The sequence below is a fragment of the Rhineura floridana genome, chromosome 10 (genome assembly GCF_030035675.1).
Source record: "Rhineura floridana isolate rRhiFlo1 chromosome 10, rRhiFlo1.hap2, whole genome shotgun sequence".
NCBI lineage: Eukaryota > Metazoa > Chordata > Lepidosauria > Squamata > Rhineuridae > Rhineura > Rhineura floridana.
Genome location: NC_084489.1, coordinates 75,709,473 through 75,734,891, shown reverse-complemented (window position 1 = coordinate 75,734,891; position 25,419 = coordinate 75,709,473). Strand labels below are relative to the sequence as shown.

Below are 25,419 nucleotides of genomic sequence, written 5' to 3'. Positions count from 1 at the left end.
AATTTTATGCAGTTGGACAGTTAAGTAAGAATTACAAACATAAAATGAGATTTGTGCCATAAATGAAGAAAATACAAAGATATCATTGTCATATCTGGAAGTACAATAAAGTACAAAAAGCAGTTGCTAGTAAATTGACTTTCCTATCTCAGCAGACCACATAGTTTTTTATACTGGCAACATTAAATATAAGAATAGAAGGAGGCAACGACTGTAGCTTAGTGATAGAGCAACTGCTTTGCATGCAGAAGGTTTCAGGTTTGATCCCCAGCATTTCCAGGTAGGTCTAAGAGAGACCCCTGTCTGAAATTCTGGAAAGCTGATGCCAGTCAAGAAAATAATGAGCTAGATGGCCCCATGGTCTGATGCATTATAAGGCAGCTTACTATGCAAGAAGAGCCCTGCTGGATCAAACCCAAGGTCTATATAGTCCAGCATCCTGATTCTCACAGAAGTCAACCTGATGCCTCCAAGAAGGCCACATAGAGGACGTTAAGGCAATAGCATCCCCCCACCCCCTACTCATATTCTCCAGCAACTGGTACTCAGAGGCATGGTGGAGATAACATATAGGCATCATGACTAATAGCCATTGATAGCCATATCCTCCATGAATTAGATGGCTGTAAAGCCATCTAAGTGTGTGGCCATCACCATAACTTATGACAGCGAACTCCATTTCATGATGCATTTTGTGAAGTTCTTCTTTTTGGCTGTCCTGAATCTCCCACCATTCAACTTCACTGGATGTCCTCAGATTCTAGTATTATGAGAAAGGGAGGAAAACATACCCCTGTCCATTTTTTCCACACCAAGCATAATTTTAGACACCTCTACCCTGTGCCCTCTTACTCACCTTTTGTGAACTTTCCTTGCAGAGGAGCTGCCTCAGCCCCCTGATAATTTTGGTTTCCCCTTTCTACAGCTTTTCCAGCTCTGCAGTATCCTTTTTTGAGACATAGTGACCAGAACTGGTTATAATGTTCCAAGTATGGTCACACCACAGTTTTGTATAAAGTATTGGCATAAAAATATTGGCAGTTTTATTTTCAATCCCTTTCCTCATGATTCCTGACCTGGAAATCTGCTCTGACTGTACAGCAGAATCATTTTCTTTTGCTGAAAAAATGTGTTATTGTGTTTCACTCCTGCTTTGACTGCATGTGTCAGTCACTGTGTATGTAGCACAGCAGTATCATTTGGCCTGGTTCCAAGGCATAGCCCAAAGGCATATGATGCAGCAACCATGCTGATGCTAAACTGGGTGATTTTGTTCACTTGCTGGATGGGAGATCAGCAGTGAACCTCATGAATACTGCCTTAAGTTCCATGATGGAAAAAAGGTTGGATATAAATGCAATGACTAACCCTGCAGAAATAGTACCAGGAGCTGCCATGACACAATGGTATGATTGTGGTATAGTTTTGGGCCATAGCTTTTGGGCACCAAAAACATTTATTGAGAGATTGGGCTTATCCATTGGAACCATTGGAATTACACAGCATTCCCCCTAGTAGTAACCTTTTAGCAAGAAATACTTGGCGTAATAAAGAAAATGAATGGACATGAACTTTCATACATCACTGGAATATACATTTTCACAGCAATGTAAAATGTAAAATACCATGGTACCTTGACCCATGTAGAAGGAGTGTCTTCCACCAGTTTACGTTGGCCAACTACAATCCCATCTGGATAAGGATAACTTGGTTGAAGTAATCTATAGTATCTTCTCATAACCTTGCTACATGGATTTACAGACCATAATATTGCAAGAGGATGGAAATAGAGGCCAAATATTTTCTTTCTTGTTTTCATTTTTTTAAAAGCTAAGTGCTATTAGGTGGAGATCTTGAAGTGCTTATTTGGAAATAAATTAACATATGCAATGAGCAACAACTCTTCCCACCCTTTGGTAGAGATAGCACCCCTTTTAAGAATTCAATTAAAATAGTTTCGCACAGGAGCATGATTATTGTTTGTAAATCATCTAAAATTGGCTAGCATCTCCCAGTATGGTTGTGTTACCAGACTCCTTGAGAAGTGAGAATAGAAGGAGGAAAATGCAGCTGTCTAATTCTTGCAAAGCATCAGGAATGTAAAGTATACTAAACACGAAGCAGGTAGCAGTAACAAAGACAAGGTGATGCACATTTAGTGCACTTTGTGGGCAAGGGAGTGTTGGATGGGGAGGTTTCATTTGGGGCAGATGCAAAAAGTCTGAAGACCCTGTTATTATTATTATTTTAAATATTGAGATAGATTTTTCCTCCACCCCCCAATGCTTCCAGTTCCAAAATGAATGAAGGAAATACAGTTAAGATTCTACCACAATACCCAAAGCACAGTTCATAGATGTTATAACCATTCATGACCAAATCAGCTAAAACACATGGTCAGCATAAATGTACTGGATGTTTCAACATATTTGAAGCAATATGAAACGGACACATAAAACCAGACTTCATGCAACTCTATAATTTTCCTTTTTTAAAAAAATTATACTGTAATAGAATTGGATTTCAGCTTCTACTTAAAATTGATTTAACTCCCAGATTGTGTTGGGTGCTGTATACTATCCAAATATTAATATTTCATACTGTAATATTTTTGTTGCTTTTCTTAAGAAATGGCTGTTCCCACTCCACTGCTAAAAAAAAGAATGCACCAGCAATTTATATGACAAAGATCAGTTCATGAGGTCTAAAAACAACGCTCTACGTAGGGCTGCCTTTGAAGACGGTCCGGAAAATACAGCTAGTGCAAAATGCGGCGGCCAGGCTGATAACGAGGACCAGGCGGTCCGAACATATAACACCTGTTCTGGCCCGCTTGCACTGGCTACCTATATGTTTCTGGGCCAGATTCAAAGTGTTGGTTTTAACCTATAAAGCCTTATACGGTGTGGGACCACAATACCTCCTGGAACGCCTCTCCCGATATGAACCTGCCTGTACACTACGTTCAACATCGAAGGCCCTCCTCCGAGTTCTGACTTATAGAGAGGCTCGGAGGATGGTTACCAGAACCAGGGCCTTCTCAGTGGTGGCCCCTGAATTGTGGAATAGTCTTCCTGTTGAGGTGTGCTTGGCGCCGACATTGCTATCTTTTCGATGCCAAGTTAAACCTTTCTCTTTGCTCAGGCATTTTAGTTTAATATGTTCAATTTGGTTTTAGATTTGTGGATTTTTATATATATGTTTTTGTACCGATTTATGTGATTTTATTGTATATACTTTCTGTTGTACACCGCCCAGAGAGCTATGCTAGTGGGGCAGTATAAAAATTTAACAAATAAATAAAATAAATAAATAAAAACCATAAAAACTGAGATTTTAATGTTAAAATATTTACACATGCTTTTATAACGGCATCACCATTGTCACTGCTTGCTGTTGGAGTCAATAGTGGAGTCATTATCTCACACATGAAGAAACTACTCAAGGGCTACCTTTGAGGTTGGTCCAGAAGCTGCAGCTGGTGCAAAATGCGGCAGTGAGACTGCTCACTTGGGCAGGGTATCGCCAACATGTCACCACACTGCTGAAAGAATTGCACTGGCTACCTATTAGCTACCAGCCTAAGTTCAAGTTTGTAGTTTTGGTGTACAAAGCCCTATACAGCTCAGGATCAGGATATCTGAAAGACAGTCTTATCCCTTATAAACCCAGTTGATCACTGAGCTCTGCAGGTGAGGGTCTCCTGCAGATACCACCTTATCAAGAGGTCCATTCTGCACAACATAGGAAATAGACCTTTAGTGTAGTGGCTCCTACCCTTTGGAATTCCCTCCCCTTAAATATTAGACAGGCACCATCTCTGTTATCTTTCCGGAACCTACTGGACACCTTCCTCTTTCAACAAGCCTTTTAAGTACAGCCCTTATCCCAGTCTGCATCTGTGTTGAAATTCTTTTTAATATGTTTTTAAACCTTCTTTTTTTAAAAATATATGTTTTTAAGGCTTTAAAAATGTTTTTAAAGATGTTTTGTTTTAATATGTTTTTAATGGTGGTTTTGTTTTAACATATTTTAAAGTCTGTTTTTATGATGTGTTGAAGTGTTTTAGTGCTTTCGTTTGCTGCCCCGGGCTCCTACTGAGAGAAAGGGCAGGATATAAATCTAAATACTACTACCAATAATATTGGGAATTTCATTGCTGCAATACAACCCCTAGTTTGCATGTATGCACATTCTGTTGAACTTAGTGGGATTCAGATATGCAAACAACTGATCACTGTATCAGTCCAAGAGTGAAGAGCTTTCCCATGGATTGTGGATCCCCAACCCATGTTCCTTTGATGTGAGATAAGCAAGTAACATATTTATCTCCCACATAAGCACTGACTGTCATGACCCTACCAGAGCAGTAGCCAGGACTCTGACAAGGACAAGGAGAAATTACTTGGATCAGAGAAATGCAACCAGGAGGCCCCTGTACCAGGGACTTCCAAACTTGGACCTCCACAGATTGTACATCCTGAGCTGGATTCCCCACTCATCTTTACATCAGGCATCTCATGTAATCCAGTGCCTGCTCACCAGCACAGGCAATGCCAAGGTGGAGCTGACTAGGAGGTAATAGAGAGGCAGGCATAGACCACAGGATTACCTCATTAAGCCTCTCCACTCTACAGAAAGGGGGTGGAACATGGGAGGACTAAAAGTTCTCCACTGAACTCCATATCTTGTTGGAGCTATCCAAGGTCCTGTAACTCTAATGACCGTGCCCTTCACCTGCCTAAATATGTCATCTCCAGGTTGACAACTTTACAGTTGACAATGAGGACATTGAACTTGTCAAGGATTATCAATACCTCAGCACAGTCATTAACCAAAATGGAGACAATAGTCAAGAAATCAGAAGAAGGCTAGGACTGGGGAGGGTCGCCATGAGAGAACTAGAAAAGGTCCTCAAATGTAAAGATGTTTCACTGAACACTAAAGTCAGGATCATTCAGACCATGGTATTCCCAATCTCTATGTATGGATGTGAAAGTTGGACAGTGAAAAAAGCGGATAAGAAAAAAATAAACTCATTTGAAAGGTGGTGTTGGAGGAGAGCTTTGTGCGTACCATGGACTGCGAAAAAGACAAATAATTGGGTGTTAGAACAAATTAAACCAGAACTGTCACTAGAAGCTAAAATGATGAAACTGAGGTTATCATACTTTGGACATATAATGAGAAGACATGATTCATTAGAAAAGATAATAATGCTTGGAAAACCAGAAGGGAGTAGAAAAAGAGGAAGGCCAAATAAGAGATGAATTGATTCCATAAAGGAAGCCACAGACCTGAACTTACAAGATCTGAACAGGGTGGTTCATGACAGATGCTCTTGGAGGTCACTGATTCATAGGGTCACCATAAGTCATGGTTGACTTGGAGGCACATAACAACAACAAACAACAAAACCAGGTTACCTGCCTCTGGTTCCTATATGTGGTCAAGACACTTACCCTCTTCAGAGGGTCAAAAATGTGGGCATGTGAAGTAATCATACTGTACCTATTCCATAAAGTTCCTGCCAGGATAATGCAAGATCTGACAACATGGAAAGAGCAAATATGAGAAATAGCCTATAGAAAATATCTAAAGGGCAGTTGCCTTTGCAACTCTTTGGCTGTAACAGAGAAACATGGGTACTGTTTAGGAAAACTTAGTCAGAATCAGGGGCAATTGCAATTGCAAAATAAGTAACAAGTGAAAAAGAACTTTAAAAATGTGGTTGAAATCAAGGTTGCCCCTGATAATCACAGACATGGGACAAGTAAAATGTTGCAGAGGTAGCTCTGCTTTCTACGACATGCCATATTCTAGGTGTGGGCTTACCATGATTCTGTCTCATTCAGGGTCCACACAGATAAGGGTAACATAATGGATTTATTAAACAGGGTCACGTATATAGCTCTCTGACAAGGCTCTAAAACACAGTCCTGCAGGAGGGTTTCACCTAGTCTGAGAAAAGAGAGCCAGGGTAGGGTGGGGGAGCCAGAAAGGTGGGATATACTTTACGAGTCAGCATGGAGTGAATTCACAACCAGAGCAGAGGTGGGATATGTGCTTGTATATTGGTCCTGTATGTCTACTGATCTGTGCATCCTGTCCAATAAGGGAGTGTGGTCCAAGTGTCATAGCTGTGTGTGAGGCACTCTTAAATCTACCATTGCACAGGCCTCATTCTATTCCTCTGCCCTGGAGTGATTTTTTTTATCCTGTGATGGATTTCATTTTATTCATGGAGAGCTCTGTCTGTCTCTCAGCCAGGAATACAAACTAACTAGCAGCAGCCATATTAGACAGATGTGAGCAGAAAGCCTTCAAGGACATTTACTTGTCACTGACCTTCACATGTATCACAGCATTTGTTCCCCTTCAGGGTGTTGTTGGATAAAGGCTCCTGGGACAACTGAAACTGGAAGCAAGTTTATTGTTTTGCTTTGCTTGACAAAGCTCAGCGGCAGAGACAGAAACTCAGAAATACACTCCAAATGGCTAAATCCTACTTTACAAAGTGAGAAGCAAGTGTCTGCTAGGAGATGCAGGGCGTAGCTCAGTGCCAGAGCACACGTGCTGTATGCAGAAAGTTCCAGATTCATTCCCTGACATCTTAGGTAGCAGGGCTGTTACAGACCTTATGCCACGTGGACTGGGATTCTGACTCAATAATAAAGTGGCTAAATAATATATCACTAGGAAATAGAAGCCTAGGCTTGCTAACAAGAATGAAGGAGAGGTGAGAAGCTGGACGTCACACCATGGGCGGGTTTAGTGCTTTTCTGCAGATGAGCACCTCTGAAGAAGGATGTGCTTTCTTGTAGGGCTGGTGCCTTGGAGGATTGGTGAAGATGCCACAGCTATGCATTTGAAGGCTTCACAAGGTCAGATTGATGCATCTTTGTGGAAAGTCTTTGCAAGCTTGTAGTTTAGATAATTTTGCAGAGGTCTGTTCCATGTAAGCAAGGAGTAGCTAACCACTTTCTGCCCAACAGCCACATCGATAGTCACTCAGCCCTTCAAGGGCCATATGCCATTGGTGGGTGTGGCTAATACACATATACATGTGGACATACGCACAGCACACACAAACACACAGAATCACTCATTCAATTCAAGCAGGCAGGATAGGAAAAAAATCAGGAGCAAGTGTTAAGTCCAGAAATAAATGAGTTTCAAGACAAACCAGGATCTGGGATTAATGCACAGGCTGTGCTTTGATGCACACTCAAAGACTACAGATAGGAAGAATAACCTGTATAGGTTGCATAAGTGACCGGTCATGGAAACAGGTGGGAGTGGAGCAAGAATAATAAGGCTTTTTGGGCTTTGGAGGCTCATGGAGGTTGCTCAGGGAGCTCCATCTACAAAGCTCCAACTCCCAGAAAGTCCCTGATATGAGAACAATTGGCAGTAGGCTTGACACCTGCCATCACAGGAGGGAGTAAGGGCTGGTGCAGGCACAGGTGGGAATGAGGAAATCTCAACAGAGCCGAATAAGTTTCTGGTTAGAAATCTGAGCATTCCACTCTTCCATGCTAAATGGCATCCCGACTGACATATTTCCCGTCCTGAATAATCTGTCATGAAAGTCCAGCATGCACCTTATAAAGACTCCAGATTTCTGGGGAACAGAACCAGGGTGGATTTGCCCTCCCACCTTCCCTCTGAAAAAATGATATTAGCGAACTTTTGCTGTGGCTGGAGAACAGGCACCTTCTGGGGTTTTTTTTATAGTGTATGCTTTTGAATACGAAGGAACTAATCTAATACCACCTAAAGCTCCATTCACTTGTCAGCTTTACAGCTGTCCAATCAGCAGGGTTTCTTAGCCAAAGTCATGCTGCCCTGCAAAAGAGGAAATCAATGGAGGTTTAAAAAGCTCACACCGAGGCTTGGTGTTGATCCATGCTGCCATTAATTTAAGCCATTTGGGAAGGCTTAAAAAGCAAGCTAATTATTTTTGTTTGCAATTCTTGTGCAGGGCTAATATACAGAGTAGTACCTAGTCTATAAGGAAATGTAAACCTGTCAGTTGACTGCTAAGTGTCCCAGCTTATACAGCAGCTGCAATTAGAAAGTTATTAAGCCAGAGTCCCTTCAGCCAGGGCTACATCTGAATGGTTATGCTGCTAATACAATCCATTAGACTGCTCCCATTTATAACTGGGTTGGAGCACTATCAATTTTTCAATAGTACTACCTGAACAATAAGCCAGCACAGGCTGTCTAGACCATTAACCTCCAGTTTAATGATGACTAAATAAACATATACTATGTACTTTTTTCCTTTTACATCTTCCCATGACCGTCTTCTCTAGTCAGGCTACTGTGGGGACTGAGAAGAACCACCAAACCCACTGCAGTCTCAGATGCCTCATCAAACATTTGTGTTTTTTTTTTTTACAATAATTTTTATTCAAATTTTCATAAAACATAGAAAACAAAATCATAAAACATTCAAAGACAAAAAACAAAACAAAACAAAAATGATTAAACAAAAAAAAATAAAATGTTGACTTCCCATTTGTCACATATCAAATCAGTTATAGGTCTACAATATATAACAATCCTGTCTCTTAAATCATATTATAAAATCACTTTCCTCCAGTAGTTATCTTAATTAATCATCAAATCTCATAAACATTACTTTATTCTTTCCACAAAAAGTCAAAGAGAGGTTTCAATTCTTTAAGAAATATATCTATCAAATTTTCTCCAAATAAACATGTCAATTAATCCATCTCGTTAATAATTATAATAATCTTATTGTCATAACCATAGTCCAAATAAACATTTCGATTAATCCATCTCATCAGAATCTGTTAGGTCCAATAATTTCAATAGCCATTATTCCATTATCCCTATTAGTTCCATCTTCCATCTTCAATAGTCCTGTTAAGTCCAGTGATTTCAGTGTCCAATCTTCCATTATCAGTATTCCATAATAATCTTGCTGTTGTAGCCATAGTCATATAATAAGAGTCTGATGGGAATTTCCTCTATCCCAAATATTTTCTTGCCATCCATTCTGAATAAGTTGCTGAAATACTGTTGTAAAGTCATATCTGTGTTCTTCTTTTTTACAAAATGCACTGGCTCATCTCTTAAGAGTTTTTCCATTGTCACATGGCTGCAGTTAATTCCATAGATTTTCTCTATATCAAGCTCCATCACATCATTCCAGTCCAGAAGATTATCCAAGCCATTGATAACTTTATCTCTAATATCTTCATTAATTTCTTCAGAGATAACGTTAAATTCCAAACAGTAGATTTTATTTCTAAAATCCATAAACTCCAGATCTTTTTCCAATTCCACGTTTGTTCCAATCTCCAGGGCTTGTATCTTCCCTTTATTTTTTCTTTTCTCATCTCTGATCTCATTCTCCTCTCTCACAGGATCCCCTATTTCTTTAAGCTCCTGCGTCATTTTGCTCAGTTCAATTTTCAGCTCCTTACTACCCTGTCGCAGGGTTTGTTTCGTTATCGCAATCTCATCCATTATTTTCTGGAACATAGTTACTTCCAGATTCTCAGCCACTTTCTTGATTGCCATTTTTAAAACCACGAAAACAAAGCAAAACAAAAATAAAGAAGAACCACTTCTTATTTCAGCAACAATTGGGTTAATATTCCAGGCTTGATGACATCACAGTATAAACAGAGCAATCTGCCTTATCTCTCTATGTTCAAGAATGCAAAACAAATTTAGTTCCCAGCATCAAAACAGTTAGTGGCGTCGTGAAGAAGCAGATTCGTCAAAATAAAATAGACCAAAAAGAGAATAGTCCCAGACAATATAATATTCTTCGGAATAGAAATCAGGAATAGAAATCCCTCTTCTGTTTATAACTTTAGAATGCACTTCCAGGACAGCTTTTTGCGACAGAAACAGAGATAAGCTGTTAATTTCGCGAATAACAGAGAAGAGTTATAGCTCACCCAGAAGTTGTCCAAAGCCGATCAATCTGACAAATCTCCTTTTGCTGCAACAATTTAAACCAAGTAAAAAAAATAATAGAAAGAAGGGTGCTTGCCTGTTAGTCCGTTCTCTCTTTAAAGAAAAGATAAACGTATCGCTTAAACAGATAGAGCTTGTTCGGAAGTCCGTCCGGCATTGTTGGCTGGACCTTATCTCATAAATTAATGAAATCCAGTCCTCCCAACAAAAACAGGCTTTTGAGGTTGATCTCTACGTTTCTCCCTGCCCGGGAGAAATTTCATCAGTCAAAAAAAAAAATGTTCTGACTGATTTATATCTGAATAAGCTTCTTTTGAGGCGGGAGCCCGTCCCAAAAGCAGGCACAAGCGAAGTCACCCTTCCCGGGAAGGGTGGCCTCATCAAACATTTGTGATGCTCAGTTTTCAGTTCAAAAACTGTTGTTTTGAAGTGGTCAAAAATTAACTTAGTGCCATTTAAAATGGGTGTGCATAAGAACTGGCTTACAGATGCGAATCAGATACTTTCCCCACATAATTCTTCCATTTTGCATTTTGAAACTTTGGGATAAATCAAGTCATGTAAATAGGGGAGTAGTTAATAAGTCCTACTCAGAGTACACCAATTGAAATTGATGAACTTAAATTACTCATGTCAATTAATTTCAATGGGTCTATTCTGAGTAAAACTAGCACTGAATATTACCCACAGTCATTTCCACTATTGGAGCAGCATTTCTATCTAGTTCCCCTCGCTTTCTCTGCAGGTATAGTTTTGATTTGGACATAACGCTTGCATGTTATAGTTCTTATACAATTAGCATTTAAAAAAATTCTTGGGCGAATAATTTCAAATACCAGGCTGCAGGTTTCTGCTAAGTTTGGTCTCTAATTACAGCCATAGAAAATATACAGTAAAACAAAGTTTGCCTCATGAGTAGCTTCTCAAAATAAAATTGATATTTTTTCCCAAAGCTGACAAAATAAATGTTTAAGAACAAAAATGTAAGATAAACTCTACCTCTCAACAACACCAGAGTGAAATGTTTTTAAAAGCCTCTCTATAAAAACCAGAAGTGCACAGATTTTCCATTTTTCATGGTAACTCTGGCTCTCCTATGCATTTTTCCAACCTCTGCTTTCCCCTCTAAGTTGTTTACTGCTCACTTTCCTTAAGGTTTAAAGTCTACCATGGTTTTGCCATCCACTTTATCTGGTCAGCTCACAAGCAAGAACAGCAGACACAAGAAGGCAAATGAAAATGTGCAAAATATGAAGTTTAAAATCTATACAAATATGGGAATGTCAGTATTAAAATTTTGTTTTTTAATGTATGTTGACAAAACAGCAAGGTGCAGTTTGATTAGTGGGAATTTATTAATCACAGTATTTATTTGATGTTAACTATTTAACCTTCTTTTCCAGTCATAGTGGTTTTCATGTTGCATAATCAGCAGCAAAGGCAGTTTCAAACATTACCCTCAAATTTCAATTATTATTTGTTAATCACATAATTAATCTGTCAAAGGGTTTTCCTTTTTGGGAGAGATGTAGTTTGGATTCAGCACAGAGAAACTTGACTAAGCCCTTGTTTATTGTCTAAAATAATAATAAAGTAATTGAAAAGTGTTCTTTGTTCAAAAAACCCCATAAAACCCCACAAGCTTTTACAAGATGTTTGAAGCATAATCCTATTAGTGTTAATTTGAATTGATTCAAGGGATGGCTGTGGCCTGCAATGCTTACTTCTTTTTTAAAAAAAGAAAGAAAGAAGGGAGCTGCCATGTAAATTCGTTAAACAGCAGCAGGTTGCTATAAGCCCTGGTCAGCCACCTAGTCCTAGCTTTACAAGATGGTTGCTTTGATAAACGGCATACCCAGTTTTCACAGTGTCCTGCCAGCATATAGCCTTCTTGTCTGTTGGCTGGCAACTGGGGGACCAGCTTCTCCTCCTCTGGGAACAGGATTTGACCCTGGACCCTCCAGATATTGATCCATAATAAAAGAAGAATGAAAGATAGGTCCTGTATTCTGCTTTTTGAATTTTATTGTACCTACTGTATATCCCTGTTATGGTTTCATGGAGGAGGCTACCACAGTGTAACGCAGTAGTCTCCCTCAGGCTCTTTAAGCACATTATGCACTCATCCCTTTTTGGCAGGGGATCATGTGCCTGCCTCACTTCCAGACAACAGAAAAATGCTGGGAAAGGGTGCATTTTACTACTACAACAACATTTTTATTGTGGTCAAGCAACCATTAAAGAATATACAATTGTATAAATACATAACCACAAAATCAATAGAGCAAAGACGAAGATGAAGAGCTAACAGTCATTGAATGTCTAAGAGATATTACTACATTCAGAAGTATTACTACCTGATCAGTAATGAATATATTGGAAACCCCCAGAAAAATACTCAGGACTCGCTAAAGACTGACCTAAAGACTGTCCCATAATGAATAGATTATACATTCTCTGGCCCCTTGATAAAATCTACAGTAAAAAGACACACACGGGAAACTGTTTCAAGTTCCATTTGATTACACAGACAGCACCTAACTTTGATAGGAACTGTAACAAATCTTCTCTCTAACAACTTTGAAGGTAAAATGTTGAAACATGCCAGCAGAACATCTCTTCTATACTTAGGTATTGTTAGAAAGTGTAAGTATGGCATACATTGGTTAGAGGCAGAGCAAGTCAGGCCCAGTGAACATGGCCCACTGGCTAAAGCAGAAATCTTGAGATGCCGACACAGAGTATTCTGGCAAGTGCCTGGTTTAAGAACTCCCAACATTGGTGTTGTGACCAATATAATATGACATGAGGGCCAGGTATGGCATGACCATCCCATGCATGGCCATTATAATTCAGGGAAGGACTGTAGCTCAGTGGCAGAGCATTTGCCTTATATGCAGGAAGTCCCAGGTTCAGTCCCTGGCATCTCTAGACAGAAGTGGGAGAGACCCTTGCCTGAAACCTTGGAGAGTCACTGCGAGTCACTGTAGACAGTACTGAGCTAGACAATTGGCAGCCTCTTGTGTTCCTAAACTGGTATGAGAATGTGGTATGGTATGAGAGCCAGGGTGGTGTAGTTAGACTATCAGAGTAGGACTGGGAAAACTCAGGGTCAAATACCGCTAAGCTTTGAAGCTCACTGGGTGACTTTGGGCCAGTCATTACCTTTCAGCCCAGCCTACCTCACAGGGTTGATGTGTGAATTGGGTGGAACACCATATGCACTGTCTTGAGCTCTGCAGGTGAAAGACATGGTGTAAATGTAATAAAGAAATAAATAACAAATGGTGTGAAATTAGAAGTTTTGCACAATGTGATGATCAAAATAATAATTTAAAAAAGAACATGTATTTTTTTGTAGTTGTATGCTTAATAGTTTGGCAGCAATCAATCAGAGTCATGGATAATTAGTTTGAAAAACTAAGCATGGAAAATGAGGATACGTTTTAGTGAGTAGGCAGACAATATTCCTTCTTGCTTTTCTACTACTAATGCAGTAGGGTTTATTTTGAATGAAGGCAGTATGAGTTTAAATTAAATGTCAAATATAATTTAACTTTAAAGCATGAAGTGGCTGACTGTGTTCATGGAGGAACTGGCAGCCCTCCTGAGTGGTTAATTGCCATCCACCCAATAACAAGCTATGAAAAGATCACTCATTTTCACTAGTGAGCATTCAGTCTACTTGAAGAGAACAATATCACATATTTTTAAAGCAGAAAATATCCCAATAAACAAGAAATCATTGCTGCCTAAGGACTATTCCAGAACACCAATGTTCTAAGTGATCCTGAACAACTTTTTAGTGAAATATATTCTCTAGTGAAAGGATAGCAGAAGGAAATACGTGTGGTATCTTATAGAGATGAGCTGAAATTTTTCAGAAGACACTTTCCTGTGAAACTTTTGTGATATTTTTCTTTTTCCCACCTACCCCATCCCCCCAGAAAAAGAACATGTTTTTCATTTACTATTATTGTTAATCATCATCATCATTTCCCCTCGCTGCCGCCAAATTTCTCTGCGCACAAATAGAGTGGAGAATTTCAAGAGGTCATTCATTCACAGTTCACAGTTCTATTCTCTAGATACTTTTTCACCAAAGAGCAGAGTTGAGGGGCTTTTGGAGGAGAGGGAATGAACTGCTATAATTCATGACAATATAAAGAGGTGGACTTGTCAAAATCTTTCAGCACAAATGTAACAAAAAGGTATCAACCGCACTCTTTTCATTTTTAAAGCCACAGAGTAACAATGTAAGCTGACAGACTATTTGCTACAAACTATAAAAATCTGACTGACAGACAGACCAATGACTATTTTTTGTGTGTGCCAAACTTTCATCTTTCAATTATGCCTGACATTAAGGTTCATGGTGAGAGTTCACCTGTGTGATTCCCCTCCTCCTTTAAATACCCACAACACTCATTTATCAAACTGAGCCAAACTCTCAATATCAACAGTATGCTTTTTTCCCAGGGCTTTCTGTATTAGGAACTAATATGTGTAGCTATCTGTACTTCCAGCACTCTTTTCTCTGAGGATGCACCATCTTTTGATCCTTGTCCCTGCTCTCTCTCTCTCTCTCTCTCTCTCTCTCTCTCTCTCACACACACACACACACACACACACACAGAATGTCAGATCTTTGTTTTCTTCCTGTATTTCCCCACCCTGTACTAATGATTTGACGGCATGTTTCGATGTATTTTCCTTGGCTTTTGTAAATTTCTTTTTGAAATTAGGTGGCTATAAAAGTAAAACAGATTAAAGGTCTATGGCTGCTTTCACACTGCACTTTATTCCGTTATTCTGATGATTTCTTACCTGGTAATTTGCGCATTATATTTGACCTTTCACATGACGCACAAGCTAGCTCCAGAATTCTAGTGGAATGTAGTGGAAGTTTAGCACTAATTTCCATGATAAATGATACCAGAAATAATCCGTTAGCAAGGCTGGGAACCTGGAAGATTGCAGGAGTTTTTCAACAGCTGCAGCCGCTCATGTGTCAGGCATCCCAGCATGCAGTGTGTTCCCTCCCTTTAGTTGCATGGGGGTGGGTTTTATTTTTGCCTGAAGAATGTTGTACAGGTATTCTGGCATTGGTGCAGAGAGCAGCAGCATTTTCCACACACACCCCTGTCTTGATACAACTAAAATAATTTAAAAAGTCAGATCCTAAAGGGAGAGGGTTTGCATGGCGATGGGACGAGATCTTAGACCTCCTACACAGTGGGGAACAGTGCTCATGGGTGAGGGACGAAAACAAGCTGTGTAAAAGACAGTTGTGCGAAATGCCGGTATATCAGCTGAAAAAGCTGCTCTTCCTTAACGCAACAGGTACTGCAGTGTGAAAGGGATTTTAGGAATCGGGACAGAAGCACTACCTTTTAAATCAGATAAACTAACGCAATCAGCCCCATGTGTGAAAGCAGTCCACGTAAGGGAAGTCCTCCTCTCAGTACTGTATAGAAATCTGGTTCAAAGCTTCAAGAAACTTGATGCATTCTATAGGCAAAATATTTGATTCAACTGATTACACACACACATACACAGGGAGGGAGGGAGAGAATTCAGGTTCTGGGCAGATATACCATGCACAGTGCGAGTCTATGCGGAAAAGCTTCAGTTTGGCACTAATCCTGCTTTAGTTCTTATTCCATCACTTATCCTATTTTGATACCAGAGTTGGGATACTAGAGGCCCAGTAACAATCAAATATTTTATTTATATCCCACCTTCTCAGAAGGAACCCAAGGTGGCAAACAAAACCACAAAAAAAACTCCACCCTAAAACTTCTTAAAAACAAAAGGCTTTAAAACAAGGCAACTTTAAAAACATATTAAAGCAACTTTATAAACATATTAAAACAAAGCATCTCTAAAAATATCTTAAAAAAAAAAATCTTAAAAAGTAATTCCAACACAGATGCAGACTGGGATAAGGTCTCTATTTAAAAGGCTTGTTGAAAGAGGAAGGTCTTCAGTAGGCTCTGAAAAGAAAACAGAGATGTGCCTGTCTAATATTGAAGGGGAGGGAATTCCAAAGGGTAGATGCCACAGTACTAAAGGTCCACTTCCTATGTTGTGTGGAACTGACCTCCTGATAAGATGGTATCTACAGGAGGCCCTCACATGCAGAGTGCCGTGATCAACTGGGTATATAAAGGGTAAAACAATCTTTCAAGTATCATGGTCCCAAGCTGTATAAGGCTTTGTACACCAAAACTAGAATTTTGAACTTGGCCCAGTAGCTAACAGGCAGCCAGTGCAATTCTTTTAGCACAGCGTTACCCAACCTTTTTTGACCCAACACCCCTTTGCAAAATCTTTTTGTGCCCAACGCCCTCCTCAGATTAAGTATATGCCAATGCTTCCTATTCTTCTCTTAAAATATGAGTAATGCATAAAAGGTATTTTCAATGATTATTACTGATCGTTTTTATCATGCCTTTTTATTGCACTTAGATTACACATTGAATTCTTAGTATGATTTATTAATATACATACATAGTTACACGCAAGAAACAAATTGCAGATATAGGAGTTGTTTCTTATTTCACAAATCCTAAAAACATAAGCAAAAACTAATTAAGTCCACACAGTATGAACCAATAGAATACACTGTTACTTAACAACAACCTCATTCAGTTTACCGGCATTGTTTCGTTAAACAAGTTCATTTAAACATCACAGAAACAACAGGTAGCGAGTGTGTCCCATTCCTGAAGAAAACCAGCGAATAACTGACTGCATCACCCGTTTGCACACGGCACTCATTCGTTGGAAGAATGCGCCCTCCACCAATACACCCAGCTTATCGAACACTCTCTCGTGATTGGTTCCAACATCCCTCAAGACAGCATTGGAACATTACCTAGTGCCGGGGCGTGGCTAATATCCCCATTCCTTGATATGACACTGGTCGCTATTCAGAATTTCTTTACTCAAGAGCACACACTATTTACTAAACAGCACACACTATACTTATTTCCATGAATTGAGACTATTTAATGCATTCTAACTGGGGACAAAACAGTTAAAAAATTAATGATTTGTGTATTAAATAAAATTAAACTTAAATGCTTCAACTGTCACATCAGACCGCCAAATGTCAATGCCCCCTAATGAACCCAAACGCCCCCCTAAAGTTTGTAGTCATGCCAATGCTCCCCTGAAAGGCTGTAATGCCCCCCAGGGTGGCGCTACCACCCACGTTGGGAATCGCTGTTTTAGCAGCAGGGTAACATGTTGACGATACCCTACCACAGTGAGCAATCATGCCACCGCATTTTGCACCAGCTGCAGCTTCTGGACCAGCCTCAAGGGCAGCCCCATATAGAGCATATTACAGTAATCCAGCCTGGAGATTGCCAGCACATGGACAACAGTGTTCAGGCTATCCCAGTCCAGAAACAGCCTCTGCTGTTTTACCAGCTGAAGCTGGTAAAAGGCACCCTAATACTGAAGACATTCAACTCCTTCTTGGGGCACTACTGCAGTAGTAAGCTACAATTTTCTCTTTCTATTCTCTTCTCTATCATGGAGAAGCCAGGATGGGAATCTGTTTTATCTTGTTTTTTGGAGTGCTTATACCTTGTCAGTGTTGATGATCCAGAAGCATGCAGATACTGGCTATGCAGATGGTTGATAATCAGGAAGCAAACAGGCCACCAAGCAGCTAAGTTGTCAAACCAGCTAGCAGGTAAGTGGGGGTGGGAATAGAAGTCTGGGAACAGCTCACATTGTACCTGATTGACCCCTTGTTTATACTAAGGCTGATTTAAACATGAGTTGGGGTAAATAAAACTAATATACCTAAGCAGCACCATCCAGTGTCTAAATTAAATTATTGGATTGCTTGCCTAGGAATGCCACGATAGAAATCCATAACTTGGATTGGCTAACATGCTAAAATGCACTTGTAGGGACCAAGAGACTAGTTCGAACAAGGCACTGGGTGCACACAACTCTGAATAAGTGTATTCATAATCTAGGTCTGAGGACCCAGATAATATACGGTGCGGGACCACGATACCTTGCGGAACGCCTCTTCCGATATGAACCGGCCCGTGCACTACGTTCTGCTACGAAGGCCCTCCTCCGGGTTCCAACTCACAGGGAGGCCCGGAGGGTGATGACAAGATCTAGGGCCTTCTCAGTGGTGGCCCCCGAACTATGGAACAGTCTCCCTGAGGAAGTACGCCTGGCGCCGACTCTGCTCTCCTTCCGGCGCCAGGTCAAAACCTTCCTATTCTCTGAAGCATTTTAAGTTACACTGATTTAATTTTAAAAATGTTTATTGTGTTGGATTGTTGCTTGTATTTTAGTATTGTTTTGTTATTTATTGTATTTTTATGCTGTTTTATGTTCACCGCCCAGAGAGCTATTGCTAGTCGGGCGGTATATAAATTTAATAAATAAATAAATAAAAATAAAATAAACCTTACTGACCTCCTGTATTAACTAAGCCCTGCTGAGAAGGTAGCTGAAATATCACTTTCTGGCCATCTGCAGTGGTAGCACGAAAGGGTAGGTTAGAGCACGTAAGCAGCTCCCTCCTTTGGCAAGCTACCATAATGGTGTAGAGCAGCCTTTCCCAACCAGTGTGCCTCCAGATGTTGTTGGACCACAACCATCAGCCTCAGTTAGCATTGCCAATAGTCAGGAAAGATGGGAATTGTGGTCCAACAACATCTGGAGGCACACTGGTTGGGAAACGCTGGTGTAGAGAATGGATGAGAATTTGTGGCCCTGCAGATGTTGTTGGACTACATCTCCCATTATCCCCAATTAGCATACCCATCAACAACATATTGAGGGTTACAGGTTCCCACTCCTGGTGTACAGAGTAATGTACCTGGCTGCCACTGCCTGAGATCCTGGTTTGACACCTCTGGTGCCTTACACTAGACTCCAGCAAATGAGAAAAGACTGATTGTGAAATAATGTAACTGATGATATTTGCAAGCAATTCTTCAATATTGGGAAGTGACATTAGAATGTGTTGTCATACAGTTTGCTCAGGAATATTCCCTTGACCAGGCTCCTGGATAACTGCTAGATCCTGCTTGTAAATTCTTCCCACAGAATGGTACATTGAGCTCAATCTGGTGCATGTTTTCTTGGAAATAATTTCCATTATTGTTGTTGTTGTTACATTATCATAACCATCAGGAGCACGTACAAACAAAAGTACATTCAAACAAAAGTGAAGGCCCTCTATTACAACTTAAAATACAGTATAGATGGATTTGTTATTGATTATGGACCACTTGAAAATTGTTGAGGGTCTTGGTGGACCACTTAATGATTTCTCTGCCTGTGGTAGCTGCTATATTATTTTTATTGTATTTTTATTGCTTCTTTTATATCTTATATATTGTATTTTACATATGAGGCAGTACTATTTTATAACACTGCAGAGCCACCTTTCGATCAAGGAAGTAACAAATTGTCCCTGCAGTGTTCAATAGCTTCCAATATGCTTAAAAATGATTTTGCACTTGTTGTCTTTTTGGCTATTTTGCCAATGCCAGTTAAAGCAAAATCTCACACTTTTTCTATCAGTGCTACAATTCTCTATTCCTTAGTGTATGAAATTTTTACAGCCATTAGCATATGATAAGTTAATTCCTTATGCATCTTCCCTATAGTCCTGTCCATATAATATAAGAGAAAAAACACTGAGTCTAATGGAATTTTTTAACCTAAAATGTTTAATATTAAATCTTCTATCTTTTTCTAGTAACCTTTTTTTGCCATCTGGCATTGCCACTGTGTATGATAATTCACTAATAGGCAAAAAATATTGTGGTTTAGGAGAGTACCTATAGCCAACAGATATTTCTATCAAACTTTAAAAAGCAGAGAAATTGGGCAGCTATAATGAATGCACCAGGGGAGCTGGAGACCTGACTTCCTCTCTGAGATATTGTACTGGCCTACAATTCTGTCAAAATGCAAACACAATTTAGGTTGGTCTTTCACAGTCCAATCCACTTCCTGTGTAGCTTGGAAGAATTTGGTCACATGTGCCTCTGGGCATAAGGTGAGTGGTGGCAACACCTGCCATCTCCAAAGATGGAGAATTACATTTTTGTATGTTTGTTGGTGTTTTTCTTACTTTGCTTTTTTCCTGTGTTACTAATGTTTCTACAGAGAATCTCAACTAGAAAAATTTATTTCCCTCATTATTCATCCTAGGAATCTGTATCAAATTTATTATTTATTAATTTCAAAGCCTTTTTATTGGTCAATGTCATATGATGGTGAAGACAGCCTTTTGTGTTTCAAATTGGAGGTTATGTTCTATCTCTATTTTGGGTGCATTAACAGTTGAATCTGAAACTGCAGTTTGATGTAAAATCAGACTGATTCCAATATGTTGCTACTTCAGCAATGACTCTAGCTGTTGGAAAAAAGAGGGTGCATGTTTACAGCCTGCTATGTTTAAACCACTTCATTTAAGGCAAAGTGGGCACGATCAATTAAAAACATAGAGCACACCTAGGATTTTGCTAGAATATATTTCACTTTCCACTGTTTTATCTTGTACAAATTGAGACACTCCTGATGTCCACTGGAGACTATTCTGCAGAATAGTCACTGCCATTATTCCACAATTATGTTTGGAGTTTTTTTAGTGTAAATTTTGCAAAGTGTTGCTGTACTTCACATATTCACAGAAATGGAAACAAAAGAAAATGATTTCCTATAGGAAACTTTACTAAAACCCAAAGTAAATCAGACATATTTAAAGTGACCATCTGAACTATATCAACTGTCTTAATAACGTTGCTTCCTCCCTGCTAAAACAAGATCAGAAGAGCACATGTCTTCTTTCTATTCTTTGGGCTGATTGCAGGTGTTGCCACCACTCACCATATGCTCAGAGGTACATGTGACCAAATTCTTCCAAGCTACACAGCAAGTGGATTGGACTGTGAAAGACCAACCCAAATTGTCTTTGCATTTTGACAAATTTGTAGGGCAATACAATATCTCAAAGCAGAGGTCAGGTCTCCTGCTCCCCTGGTGCATTCACTATAGCTGCCCAAATTCCCTGCTTTTTAAAGTTTGCTAGAAATATCTGTGGGCTGTAGGTACGTTCCTAAACTGCAAGGTTTTTTGCCTATTAGCGAATTTGTCTGCTTTTTAACCCGAGAGGTAAGAAATGGGATCCTGTGCAAGTTTGCTGAGAATGGATTGATCATTTGCATGCTTATTGAGTTCAGTGGGATTTACTCCCCTGCAATCATGCTTAGGATAGGTGAAACTGACCACAGGGGAAGGGGAGGGGAGGGGGAGGAGGAGGAAGAGGGAGGTGAGGAAGGACAGAGGAGAGGAGGGGTATGGGAGCAGGAAGGAGGGGGAGCGGAGGAGGATAGGTTTGATCATTTGCATGTTTATTGAGTTCAGTGGGATTTACTCCTGTGCAATCATGCTTAGGATAGGGAAAACTGACCGGGGGGGGAGGGAGGGAGGGCTGGAGTGGGCAGGGGAGGAGGAAGGAAGAGGAGAGGGGAGGAGGAAGGGAAAGGAGAGGGGAAGATGGGGGAAGGCAGGTCTGAACATTTGCATGCTTATTGACTTCAATGGGATTTACTCCTATGCAATCATGGTTAGAATAGGTAAACCTGACCATGGGGGAGGAGGAGGAGGAGGGGGAAGGAGTGGGTTGCAGGGGGGCAAAGGAAGAGGGAGGGGAGGGCAGGTTTGATCATTTGCATGCTTATGGAGTTCAGTGGTATTTACTCCTGTGCAATCATGCCTAAGATAGGTAAAACTGACCATGGGGAGATGGAGAAGGGGAAGGAGGGGATTGGAAGGGGATGGGGATGGAGGGACAAAGGAAAGGGAAGGTAGAGGATAGGAAGGAGGAGAAGGGAGAGTGGGTCTGATCATTTGCATACTTTTTGAGTTCAATTGGATTTATTTCTGTCCAGTCATGTTTGAAAATGGAAATGGACTGCCTTCAAGTCAATCCTGACTTATGGGGACCCTATGAATAGGGTTTTCATGGTAAACAGTATTCAGAGGTGGTTTTACCATTGCCTTCCTCTGAGGCTGAGAGGAGGGGGCCAAGGTCACCCAGTGAGCTTCATGGCTGTGTGGGGATTTGAACCCTGGTCTCCCAGGTTGTAGTCCAACACTGACCTGGGGGAGTGCCAGGGAGAGGAGGAGGGGAGGGGAGGATATTGGGTGGGTGGGCACTGGGCAAAGAGGAAGCCCCTTCCTTTCCAAAATGAAAAATTTATGAACAGTATCATTGCTTTTCAGCATTTCCCCCACCTTTTTATTCTACAGCAGGCACATGTAGCCTCCAACCCAAATTTAAACCAAAGCCGTCCCTGGCCACATCCACATCAGGCCTTTATTTCACTTTGGACAGTCATGGCTTCTCTCAAAGAATCCTGGGAAGTGTAGTTAGTGAAGGGTGCTGAGAGTTGCTAGGAGACTCCCTGTTCCCCTCACAGACCTTCAATCAGAGTGGCTGACTGTTAAACCACTCTGGCCACTGGAGCTCTCTCAGGGGAATAGGAGTCTCTTCTCAGCACCCTTCATAAACTACACTTCCCAGGATTCTTTGGGGGAAGCCATGACTGTCTAAAGTGAAATAAAGGTCTGGTGTGGGTGTGGCCCCCTGATTAGACAAGCCAAGCAGCTGTGAGTCTGGCATTTAGAACACTGACAGTTGGTTCTTACTGAGCATGCCCGACACTATCATTCTGTTCAATGCAAAATTTATTAAATTAATTAAAAATCAGCCAGGCATTTTTTAAACTTTTAAACTGCAGACGATGAAGGTCAGAGTATGGGGCAAGGTCAGTAATAGGATTACAGGTACTCTGTGAACATGGCTGATTGAACATGGCTGATTTTTAATGAATTTCAACAGATTATGAGAACTCTGACAGAAAAAAGTCCAAAAGGGCTCTGGGTTTTGTTCTGTCTTTTTAAACTTTGAACTCTCTGTTCTCTCTGACTGTTTTGTGTATCACCATGAAAATTTAGAGGGTTGGTAAGCAAGTGTTTCTCAGTTCAGGACTATATGTTTTGCAAGGTTTTGTTTTGAAATGAACTTATGGCATGGGGGGTATTTTCAATGCATTGCGGAATGTGAAAAATCCACACTGGCTATAGTATAATCCCCTCTCTCCTTCTGACATCTCCAACATATTGTTATGAGCATGGGGGAGTTGGAATGGATGATTTCTATGGGTCACCTTTCCAGCCTCTGATTTGGAATCATATGCCCTGGGGGCTAGCTCTGCTAGCCAGATGAACCTCCTTTGTTAATCAAATGGAGTGGCCAGGTAAGATGATGGGCCTTTCGGTTGCCCCGGCAACCGGTGAAATGGGCCAGGAAGATCCTTTTGTTATTGAAACTCTTCAGGAGAGCATTCCCCACCCCTCCTGGAGCCTAGGAGAGTTTTGTGCTTGTAGTTTTAGTGTGTTCTAGAGAATGGCTGGGGCTGCAGGCACGCAGAGAGGCTATCCCTCTGCATCATGGCTATAGGATGCCCTTGCACTCAGATGGAAAAGCTGGATATTAGACTGCTGATGCCTTGAACCCCTCCATCCTTGAGCTCAGGTTGGAATGTGTGTAAAATAAATAAACCATATTTCATAAAGACACCGCAATCTCTGCTGACCTTCTTCCCCAAAGGAAACCAAACCCTGGATAGGCACAGGGACCCCTGAAATCTCACCGCTCGGAGATTGGGGGAGGCATGCAACGATATATTGCAAGGGTTCCCAAATTTCTTTCCCCCATGGATCACTTGAAAATTGCAGAGGGTCTTGGTGGACCACTTAATGATTTATCTGCCTGTAGTAGCTGCTGCATTATTTTTATTGCATTTTTATTGCTTCTTTTATTTCTTATATATTGTATTTTATTGGATTATAATTTGAATGTCATAGAATTGAAATTTTAATTCAATAAAATACAATATAAGAAATAAAAGTTGCAATAAAATACAATTAAAATCAATATGAATATTAAATGCAATGGATATGCTGTCTCCCATTCTCAACCACAAATCTACAGACATGCCACAGACTACCCGAATGAAGCTTTGGCACCACTGGTGTTCCATTGACTACAGTTTGGGGACACTTGATACATTGGAAATAGTTCCCATTGGGTGCCCTGGGGTTTCCTCCCATATCATAACATAATCCTAACCACGTCTACTCAGAAATAATTCCTACTGAATTCAATGGGGCTCACTCCCAGATAAGCATGGTTAGGATTTCAGCCTTACAGAGCAGTCCAAATGCCAGCGAGCCAGCAGAAAGGGGGCTGGTGGAGAAGGATCCAGCAGAAACCTCCATGAGATCCTCCTTCTGCTCAGGAGCTACCAGCCCGACTAAATGCTAGCTCTGTTGGGAACCGCATGAGCAGACCGGCCAGGAAATGCTGGCTCCCATGAATTGGCGTCTCGAGGAGTAAGTGCTTGCCTTAAAGGTCCCTTACAATTTCCAGGTAGAGGGGGAATTGCGGGAAGGCTCTGGATGCAAGTCCCCCCATGGCTCCTTCCCCACCATGTTCCTGGAACACCCCATATTTGAGGCTTCTGCAGGTTTCCGGCGGCCCTCTGTCTGACAGGCTGGCCTTCCTTGGGGGACCTCCAGAGGCACCACGGCTCAGCTGCAGTGGAGAGCTGCTGCTGGGAGTCTGCCATCACTTCTGGGGATCTGCAGCATCCAACTCACCCCAGGCTGGTGGAAAGGTGAGTTGGATTGCACTTTTAGTGTGCATAAGATTAACTGACAGTAAGTCTCATTGAACTCAGTGGGACTGATTTCTGGGAAGACATGCACAGAGAATTGCTTTTTTTTTGGAGGGGCAGTATCCTGATCATATCACTTTAAAAGTCATCCCCCTAGCTCCAAAAGTTTGTCAGAAGTGGTCCAAGGCAATCAAGTATTTGTTAAATCAAAGTGTATTGATGAAAATGTGCCAACTTTGTCCAATGGATGCATGCCCAAATAACAGCTCTGTAAAGCTTGACAGCTTGCATATTTTTACGAACAGAATTTGGTTCAGTACCATTTTTGATAGCTTTTATCTGGTCAAGCCCCCCAAAAAACAATAACCATAAGATAGTGCATGAAAGCTACAGAAAGCCTATAGGGAGTCAGTAAAACCTCTATCACGGAGTGTTAGACAATGAATTTCACAAGCTTGATGGAGGACCAACTTTTACTTTTACACATCTTTATACAAACTACCCCCTCCTTTTTCCAATAGGCCCACTCTTGGGAGCAGAAGAGTCTCATCTAAGTATACCCTAGTACAGGATAATGGGCAGTGTGTCCTTCTCTGGCTTTTACTCACTGCTGGACTTGAGCAATAAAAGGAGAATTACAGCCATGAATCAGAAACACTAGTGTCTTAATATTGTCTTTCAAGAAAGAGAAAGACAAATACCACTAAGATGA

At 40.7% G+C, this 25,419-nt stretch overlaps 1 protein-coding gene across 1 annotated transcript in view; it reads right to left on the bottom strand.

The window, feature by feature from the left end:
* The window catches only part of PTPRN2 (protein tyrosine phosphatase receptor type N2), a 1,065,701-nt gene that overhangs the window by 212,304 nt on the left and 827,978 nt on the right, over nt 1-25,419 (bottom strand). The gene's annotated exons all lie outside the window — the stretch shown is intronic.